Source organism: Micropterus dolomieu, linkage group LG04 (genome assembly GCF_021292245.1).
Source record: "Micropterus dolomieu isolate WLL.071019.BEF.003 ecotype Adirondacks linkage group LG04, ASM2129224v1, whole genome shotgun sequence".
NCBI lineage: Eukaryota > Metazoa > Chordata > Actinopteri > Centrarchiformes > Centrarchidae > Micropterus > Micropterus dolomieu.
In genome coordinates this window covers 3,816,765-3,825,890 of record NC_060153.1, presented here as the reverse complement: position 1 = coordinate 3,825,890, position 9,126 = coordinate 3,816,765, and the positions used below count along the sequence as shown (strand labels likewise).

Sequence of the window (9,126 nt, the reverse complement as noted above, 5' to 3'; positions counted from 1 at the left end):
CACCACCCCCCCCCCCCCCCAAAAAAAAAAAAAAAACACAACCACCACAAGGATAAATCCACCTGTCTGCCACTGAAGACCTCCCCCCTCCACCACCACCACCACCACCTCTCCTCTGGTAGATAGGTAGTATTCCTTTCGGTTAATATGTCAAACACCGTCCACTCAGTGGCGGGGAAGAAAAAAGCCGTTGGCGCGAGGGGATCAGTTAGACTCTATATCCAAAACAATCGTTGGTTTGGAATCTCCAGCGGCAGCCCCGCGCGTTCCGCAGTGAGGGCTCGTGGACAGGTCCGCGCGCCTCCTCCTCCTCCTCTCCTGTCCTCCTCCTCGCGCCGCTCGCGGATTCTTGGAGACTGAAGGGGGATTCCGTCACAAATAACATCAAAACACACACACTCACACGCACACACACACACACACACACGCACACACACATGTATTCACACACAGACACTCTCTCTTTTCTCACTCACCCTCTCCCTCTGCTTTTCCCTCACGCGCTCTTAGAACGAGCACCGCACTCCAAAAAAAACACCTGAACAATTCGGAACAAGTTTAAACGGGTCGAGTTATTTTTGTAGCTTTCTGCGCCGCACTATTGAGGTGATGCACCGACAGCCGACCGAGCGCCCGTGCGGAGAGGAATAAGGAAATATTCTCCGGCAGTCTCTTTACCCCGCAGCCCGGCCGCCCACGCTTCGCTGGCTGAAGGTACTTACACATCAGCCTGGTTAATTAAACATATGGGCAACGGCCTGAATGAGAGAATGATGGTGTGGTGGAGGGGAGAGGTGGGTAGTGGTGGGTGACTTGTGTGACTTCATCGCCCCATTATAAAATATAAAAAAGAAATGTGGCGAGTTAAGAGTGCGCGCGCCAGGGACATATCGCAATGCCTACCCTCCAAAAAAGCGACTCCAACTTCGCTGCTTGTTAAAACGGATGTTACTCTTCCTTGTCTGTCTCTCTCTCGGGGGGATTCTGTCTCTCGGCGTGTCGCTTTTCCTGGCGTGTCTTCACCCACAAAAATGAAGGCGCAAGAAAAGCATGGCGCACACCATCACTCGTCGTTTATGGCATCACCTGGTGCCACTTCACCAAACGAAACCGCTCGCGCGCGTTTGTGCAAGCATCTCTCTTATCTCTTTCTCGGTGTGCATGCGTGTGTGTGTGTGTGTGTGCGTGTGTGTGTGTGTTTGTTCTGTGACGACTGTCTCGGCGTCAAACAAGTCGCCTCCGCTCCTCAGAGCACTGCGCACAGATAAAACATTTCAATATCCGCTGAACTGTTGTAACCCAATCTAGTGGTCCCCATGCAGAAACCCTCACCGTTTCCTCAAAATTAAAATATCAATCCCTTCGAAATGAATGCACCGAAATGTTTATTGCATGTCATGTTCCCTCGTCAGCGCCAGCGTTTGTTAAACGCTACATGTGAGATAAGGGGAAATAGAGGAAACGCTATAGTAAATTACACAGCCTCAATTAAACATAATTAGCAGATCAAAACTGCAGCACAGGGGGTCCTCGGGGAGCGCTGACAAAACTCCCCACTCTCCCTCCATCCCTCTCTCTCCACCTCCCTCTGAGTGTTGCCTTGGAGTCCCATTGCAGACAGATGGTGTAGATACTGCACGGGGTCATGTTAGCAGGCCGGGGATCTATAGGATTGGCTGCCATAAGCTGAGCTACCCTTTGAGGCAAAAAAACAGCGTAAGCAGACCAGAGGGCATATTATTAAGGAACACTTCACTACTGTCCACTCCCTCCTCCACCACCACTACCACCTCCTCCTCCCCCTCCTCCTCCTCCTCCTCCTTCTCTATCCCTATAATAAAAATCTCCACCTGTTGAGGTCCTATATCCTCCTCCGTCAGAGTCCGAGCTTCTGATGCTTGGAATAAAAGAAACAGAGGGTTGCATAACATGGACATAAAAGAGAGGGAGACAAGCCACACTAAGAGTGGATCATGGTCTACTTTTCTTTTGAGGAAAGATTCCTGGGGTTCCAAATATAATAGCTCTGCCTTTCTTTCATACCATCCCACCCACCACCATCTCCTCCTGCTATTTACCCATTAGAGGCTTCCTGTTGGGACAGGCCTGGCCCAGGATACCCCCGAAGTAACTACAGAGGATGCTGTGTGATGCCATTAACAATGGCTTTCATTTTTAGTCTGTTAACCAAAATCTGCCTCAATGTAGTATATGGCTAAGCTGGTCTTATTCTATATTTAAACATTTATTAAGCTGTTGCCAAGGAAATAAAATCATATGTTCTTCCCGGCCACCATAAATAAGGTTTTAAAAGATGGTCCTTGTCTTTAAGTAGGTATAATCTCATTCAAGGTTATGCATGCCTGCAGAGCTCCCTCTCCCTATAGTAATTTCTGGGACATGACCTTTTTTAGGATTCAGTGTGAGTTTAGACTTGAAGATCTCTCTCTCTCTTTCGCTTTTAGAATGCATTCATCCAGTGCACACCAGCACAACACTTAGACAGTGAGTCAGCTCTGTCCTGTCTGTAGATAGTTCTAGGTATTTAGGCATTTTGTTGGAATTGTCTGAACAAGCCTCCCTGTTATTATAACTGATTTATAACCGCTGGGCTCAGTTGTCAGGCATCTTTCATGGGCCAACAGCACATTGAACAGAAGTTACCCAGGCATGTTGAGCTGCAGAGCCGGACACAATCACACAAGCAGACACTCAGCTCAAGCTCAAATCTGGCTTCCAGCATCCAAACACCTCAACAAGCCAGCTGCCTTTACCTCTTACCTCTGTCTGATTAAATTTCACCATGCTGTTGCTAATAGCTCATATCGGATGATTACAAAATATTTGAAAATCAAGGGAGACCCATTATCGCTGTGTAGTGCGTCAAAAGTGTGCTAACTATTTTGTTATTACTCTGTATAATTACTGAAGACAAAAGCTCATTCCACTAATGTTGTTTGGCTAATAGTCAAAGCCCAGTTCTCCAGTATTCCTGGAATGAATGAGAAGCACAGAAAAGAAGTCCAATTAAAGGAGCTCCAACTATGAAACCAGCAGGCAGGCTCACAAACAAACTGATAAAAAAAAAAAAAAATGAATAAATAGATAAATAAATTACAGGAAAGGGAACCGATTACACAAGGCCTCTGACAAATATGATGTGGGCAATTTTTGTATCCATGGTAACTGACTTTTTCAGAGTGTCACCGCTTTTGTTTTGGCAGAGGCACAACCCAGATACATATGGTTTATGTTTTGTGAATAGTGCTGGACTAGACACGTTCCCATTCATACAACAACTGGCCACGCTAACTGCTACATGATACCAGCCACATATTCACAGACTGATGTACGGCAGCCTCACTGATCACACCTACCGGCACATACAGCGCTGCTGCAGCCGGCTCACTGCTGACGCAACGAATATGTAAATAATAAAATCTTTTAAAGCACACACTGCTAATTAGGTGCACAGCAAACTGGAACGCAGTCCATAAAAACCTGTAACAACTTTGCTTAAATGTTTTTTTGTAAGAAACACATTGTTTCCATGACAACAAGAACTGATGGCACACTTTGGATTGTAATTTCAATTTGTATGTGTTTATTAGGTTAGCACTGTGGATTTTATGCTTTTAAGCCTACCTGTTGAGGCAGTTACACAAAGCCCCGAAGTGGACCTATTATGCTTTCCCTTACTTTCTGTCATATATATATGGTTGTGTTTTTCAGCCAATCACATGGCAGCAGCTCAATGCATTTAGGCATGTAGATGTGGTCAAGACAATTTGCTGAAGTTCAAACCAAGCATCAGAATGGGGAAGAAAGGGGATTTAAGTGACTTTGAACGTGGCTTGGTTGTTGGTACCAGACGGGCTGGGCAGAGTATTTCAGGAACTGCTGATGGGATTTTCAAACACAACTATCTCAGAATAAGAATCAGAATCAGAATCAGTTTTATTGCCATGTATGTGTACACATACAAGGAATTTGACTTGGGATTGTCCATTGCTCACGATGTGCTTACTTACAATACAATAATAATACAATAATGCAATAATTAAATCACACACAGGCTACAGTATAGAGATATACACATATATACACACTATAAACAAAAACAATATAGACAGATTGAGACAATTGTGCAATGAGCAGAGTAAAAGGATGCAGGATTAAAATAATTATCATTATTATGTACATGTCGGAGGTGGATGAGATCTACAGGTACACATACACGTACATGCATACATGTGCTCATGTACTCAGTGTGATGGAGAGTGAGGGAAGAAACTGTTCCTGAGTCTGTTGGTTTTGGCGTACAGTTCTCTGTAGCCCCTACCAGAGCGGAGAAGCTGGAACAGGTTGTGTCTGGGTGAGATGGACCTGCAGTGATGTTTCCTGCCCATTTCCTGACTCTGGAAATGTTTAAGTCCTGAATCTTTTCTGCGGTCCTGACTGTCCGTTGTAGTCTGCTCTCTAGGGTTTACAGAGAATGGTCCGAAAAAGAGAAAATACCCAGAAAATAACCCATTTTCTATAGGCACACTTTGGGCCCCGCGACAGTATACTTGACTATTGTTGCTGACCATGTCCATCCCTTTATGACCACATTGTGCCCATCTTCTGATCGCTACTTCCTACAGGATATTGACCACATCGCGTTACTTGAACATGACAATGAGTTGCATACCAGTGTATAATGTTACAATGTTGGATGTTCATATTAATGAGGGAAGTAACCTTTGTGAGCAAAAAGCTCAGGCTTCAGATGGTAAATTAACTGTACTAGTCTTCTGACCATTCAAAGCGCTTTACAATTCACCAAGTAAGTGGGCCAACATAAAATAAATATGGATTTTTTTTAAAACTGCAAATAATGCAAAGCTACTCCCAGAATAATAAATATTGAGCTTTTAATAAGCATAAAAGGTCCCCTTAAATCCTCATTACCTGGTCATGCTCGCATGGTCAGCTACCTTACAGCATTACGGATGTGCCCAGTTTTTAAACATTGGCATCTTCATACCAGCACACATTAGGGTTTATTTGACAACCATCAGGACTTTGATTGACAGGCAAATACAATAAAAATCCACAAAAGTATGATTCACTATAATGTTTCCATGCAACTGGAAATAAGCTGGCTGGTAAAGGTGGGCTGCATTCAGCCTAATGACTGTATGATGAGCCTACAAGACTAATTTCTGTCTTTGATACAATGATCTTGACTCTTCCTCATTCTTTTCTCAGACTGAGATACTGCCATAGCAAAGAGACTGCATTGTAGCTACAGTACAGGGCTTTATATAGATTCAGGAAATGAATCACTCTGTCAATAAATGGCAACAAAATAAAAATAAATGTATTCAAGGCTCTCTATCTGGAACAAAACGGTGTGATAGCTGGCATTTACCGAGTTACAGATATTCTCTCTCTCCAGTCTGTCTTTTTACTTTGTCTCCCTCCCTCTCTTGCGCTCTCAACCCTCTCTCACTCACTTGCCCACAGAGAGTGGGTGACCTCGAATGAGCTCTCCTACAGACCACACTGCTTCCTACAGCAGGACAGGGGCAGTATGTAGTGCTTGGATCTCAAGCAAGCTTTAGGCTGACTCTCAAGTGTCTACCATGGCAGTATCATCCCCTTGTTCCAATTTATAGGCACCTTTAAAAACCACTCATCTCAAAAATTGATAGGTGATTACTTCCTGTCACAGTGCTGATCACAGTGAAAAGTTCATGAGTGCAGCAGCCAAATCAATTAGTTGAGAGTGATGCACTGCTGTGTCTTTTTCACTTGGCCACACCAGCAATTATCTTTAGTTTGAAAAGGTCAGTCAATAATTTAATAATTAATTTTAAATAAGGATTTAAAAAGTTGTGAACCTTTAGTAAGAACTCTCAATCATCAATTCTCATTTTGTACAAAAAAAAGAGAACCATTTTTTTCTGAAATAGGTGAACAAAATTTGCATAAATTACAATAAATCTCATTAGCCACAAAATGTTGACACAAGTATACTTTAAGTCAGCACAGGTAAATTTGGGGATTTGAATAATTCATATTTTGAATATTTTGAAAATTAGGTCCAGCTAAAATACTATATATTATAACTGAACTTAGTTAACTTGACCTTCCAAATTTATGCAATTTTTACGCAAAACATCCATCCATAGATTCAGCTTAAGGTGGATATCATAAGATAAATGAGAAAGGTTTGTACAAAGAGCAGCAACACAATGATATTGCAATATTTGGGGAAATACTCTCCGGCCAACACTTGGTTAGCTTAGCACAAATACTGGTAACAGAGAGAAACAGCTAGCCTGGCTCTGTCCATTTGTAATAAAAACTGCTCACCACCACTTCTAAGGCTATATAAAAATGAGTAAAATTGACATTTTACCGTGTTATGGGGAATTTTGTGTCAGACTACTTCTTCCTGTCTTGTCGTCGCCGTGATGTTGCCAGGCAACCAGAGACTCCAGGAAGTTACTGCACCTAGGCAAGAAATAGTCTGGCACAAAATCCCCCATAAAGCCACAAATGTAAGTTTTTGCACGGATTACACAAAAAATATATATCATGTTAATTAGTGAGCTTTAGAGATGCTGGTAGGTAGGTTTTTGTTATGTCAGCAAGCTGTTTCCCCCTGTTTCCAGTCTATGTGCTAAACTAAGATAATCCGCTGCTGGCTGTAGCTTCATATTTACCGCACAGATATGTATGTGGTATTAATCTTCTCATATAACTCTTGGTACAAAATCAAAAGAGTTTAGTTTCCAAATGGTCAAACTATTCTCTCAAGACCTAACCTGCAGGTGTCATGAAGTCTGGACTCTAACTTGGGCATCCAAGCATGCAGAATTTGACAAACATTGATATGGAGGTCACAGACATCCAACTGCTGCTGCAGCATGGCATCGGGATTGCACACAGAGAAGCAGAGAGTACACTGCCTCCTCAGTATGACCCACCTCGAGTAGCAACCTGCAACACACACAAAAATGTGCAGAAATTATGTAATCCAGTTGATCTGGGGAAGTACACATTTAGACTGTGGTGGTTAATTTACACTTAAAGCACTAGGGCACACTCCAGTACCCACTGTGACAACTCGGAAATTCACAGTGGTACAGGAAAACCCATTTGTAAATTCAGAGTGTTAAATTCTTGGGGTGAGTGTATGTTGGGTACTTATGGCACTGTGGCTAAAGAGTTGGTGCAATAGAGCATTTCAGTGTTGGAGGCCAAATCAAACTAATTGGCCCAATCCTCAGAACATTTTAAAATAGCTCATCTTGGGGCTGTAACTTTTTATGGCCTTTCTATTATCACTACAGCCAGAGGGTGCATTAAATATTTTACTGACAATAGCAAAAGCCTAACTGTGAGATTGAAGCATTGTTCATTTTCAGATTGGCTGATAAAAGGAAAGACAGCGTGACCTCTAAATACAAGATTTACTGAAGTGTTTAAAGGTTTGTAGGAACTTAATAGCTGCTCGGGTGGAAAACCGAGAACTGGACTGTGTTTGGTGAGGCAGTTTGTCTGCACACACGATCAACACCAGTGATGGAAGTGGGAATGAACATGTGAACCTGCAAATATTTACTGCTGAACTATGCCACTCCAATTATGTATTTTTAGGTCCCCTTTGAGCTCCTAAAAGCCACAAGTGCACTTGTTTCACTTGTTTTCCATTAACATGAACACTCAAAAAACAGAAAAAAAAAGTACATGTAATAATTTAAATCAGCAGACTAGTTTAAAATGTAGTTTTGTTGTTTAAACATGGATTAGAAAGGCATAGACTTTATCTGTAGATAATGTCAGATTATGGGGATGAATCCAATAATAAGACAACAGCATAAACTCCCAGCTTGGCCATCAGCCAACTGCTGATCGAGTGTTTATCCTGGTAATGGTGGGGAATGCTGTGGTTGGATGCTGGCATCAGCATATTGGGTTAAAAAGTCCACAATGATCAGTTACTGGCTCCTCCGTGGGTAAGAAAAGGTTGTTGGCTTCTTTGTTTGGATGATGGGAACCAGAGGGAGTGGCATCTTGTATTTTGAAAGTCTTCACAGGAGAGATTATTGAAAGACTAAAGCAGAAAGCATACGGGAATGGATTGTACATTCATTTACTGTCATTAATAATTTTCCATTCATTGATACATCATCTCAAAAGCCATCCTATTATGCCCACAGTTCACTTGTGCACAGTGGGGTATATGTGCCACTAAAATGAGAGGGCTTTGAAATTGGGACAGGAAGGGTAGGAGAAATGATCTGCAGTTGTGTTTACAGCATGATGTGATATAGTGCTTCAATCTATGCCTGTGTGATATTCAAGTTTCGACTGTTTTTTAAGTATTCTTTTGGGGCTTTATTTAGGATAATACAGTTAAGGCACACTAAATAAAATGTGGGAGAGAGGGAATTACATGCAGCAAAGGGCCACGGGTCAGACTTGAACCCAGGCAGCTGCAGCAAGAACTCAGCCTTTGCACATGGGGGACGCACTCTAGTGGTGAGCTAACTGGCACCTTCACATTTGCTGTTACTCATGCTTAAACTTAATAAAGAAATAATCCAAAAATATAAAAAATAATTTAAAAAATATGATTTTGATCATTTGAAAAAGCACTTTATAATGCCACAATTCAGTAATTGATAATTATGATCATGTGTTTGGTTGTGTGGGTGTGTGTCTGTCCGCAGCTATTCTCGCATACTACTGGACCCATCAGCCTAATATTTTTTGTGCATATTTATGACTGTAAGGAGCATCTCATGGTTGTGGTGGTACACATTTTTTGAAAAACTATTTTGTTGACTGAGCCTATTATAGAGCTTAGACTTTCGTCTTTTCAGCAGTATTCGCTATTTTTAGAGAGCAGCACACCAGGGTAGTTTTTGCCAATTTGCCAACCGTGGGCTTATTTAGGCCCCAATCCTATGCCCAGTCAGGCAAACAATAATTTTGTTGTTGCCTTTCTTTTCTCCACTCTTCAACACTTTACTTTTAGTCAAAACTTCATCAACTGGATCAGGATATTAAAGTCTCCCTCTACTTCAGCACTTGCTGCACCTATCTGACAAAGTAACAACATAGAAG

General features: G+C 42.1%; 1 protein-coding gene across 2 annotated transcripts in view; it reads right to left on the bottom strand.

The window, feature by feature from the left end:
- The window catches only part of grin2ab (glutamate receptor, ionotropic, N-methyl D-aspartate 2A, b), a 105,210-nt gene extending 98,764 nt beyond the window's left edge, over window positions 1-6,446 (bottom strand). The window contains exon 1 of one of the 2 annotated variants that reach the window (XM_046048149.1): window positions 6,410-6,446. The gene's annotated coding sequence lies outside the window, so the exon portion shown is untranslated. Of the gene's footprint in view, window positions 1-3,377; window positions 3,469-6,409 lie in introns of those variants that run through there. The other variant, XM_046048150.1, reaches the window with a different exon arrangement.
- Window positions 6,447-9,126: the final 2,680 nt, after the last annotated feature.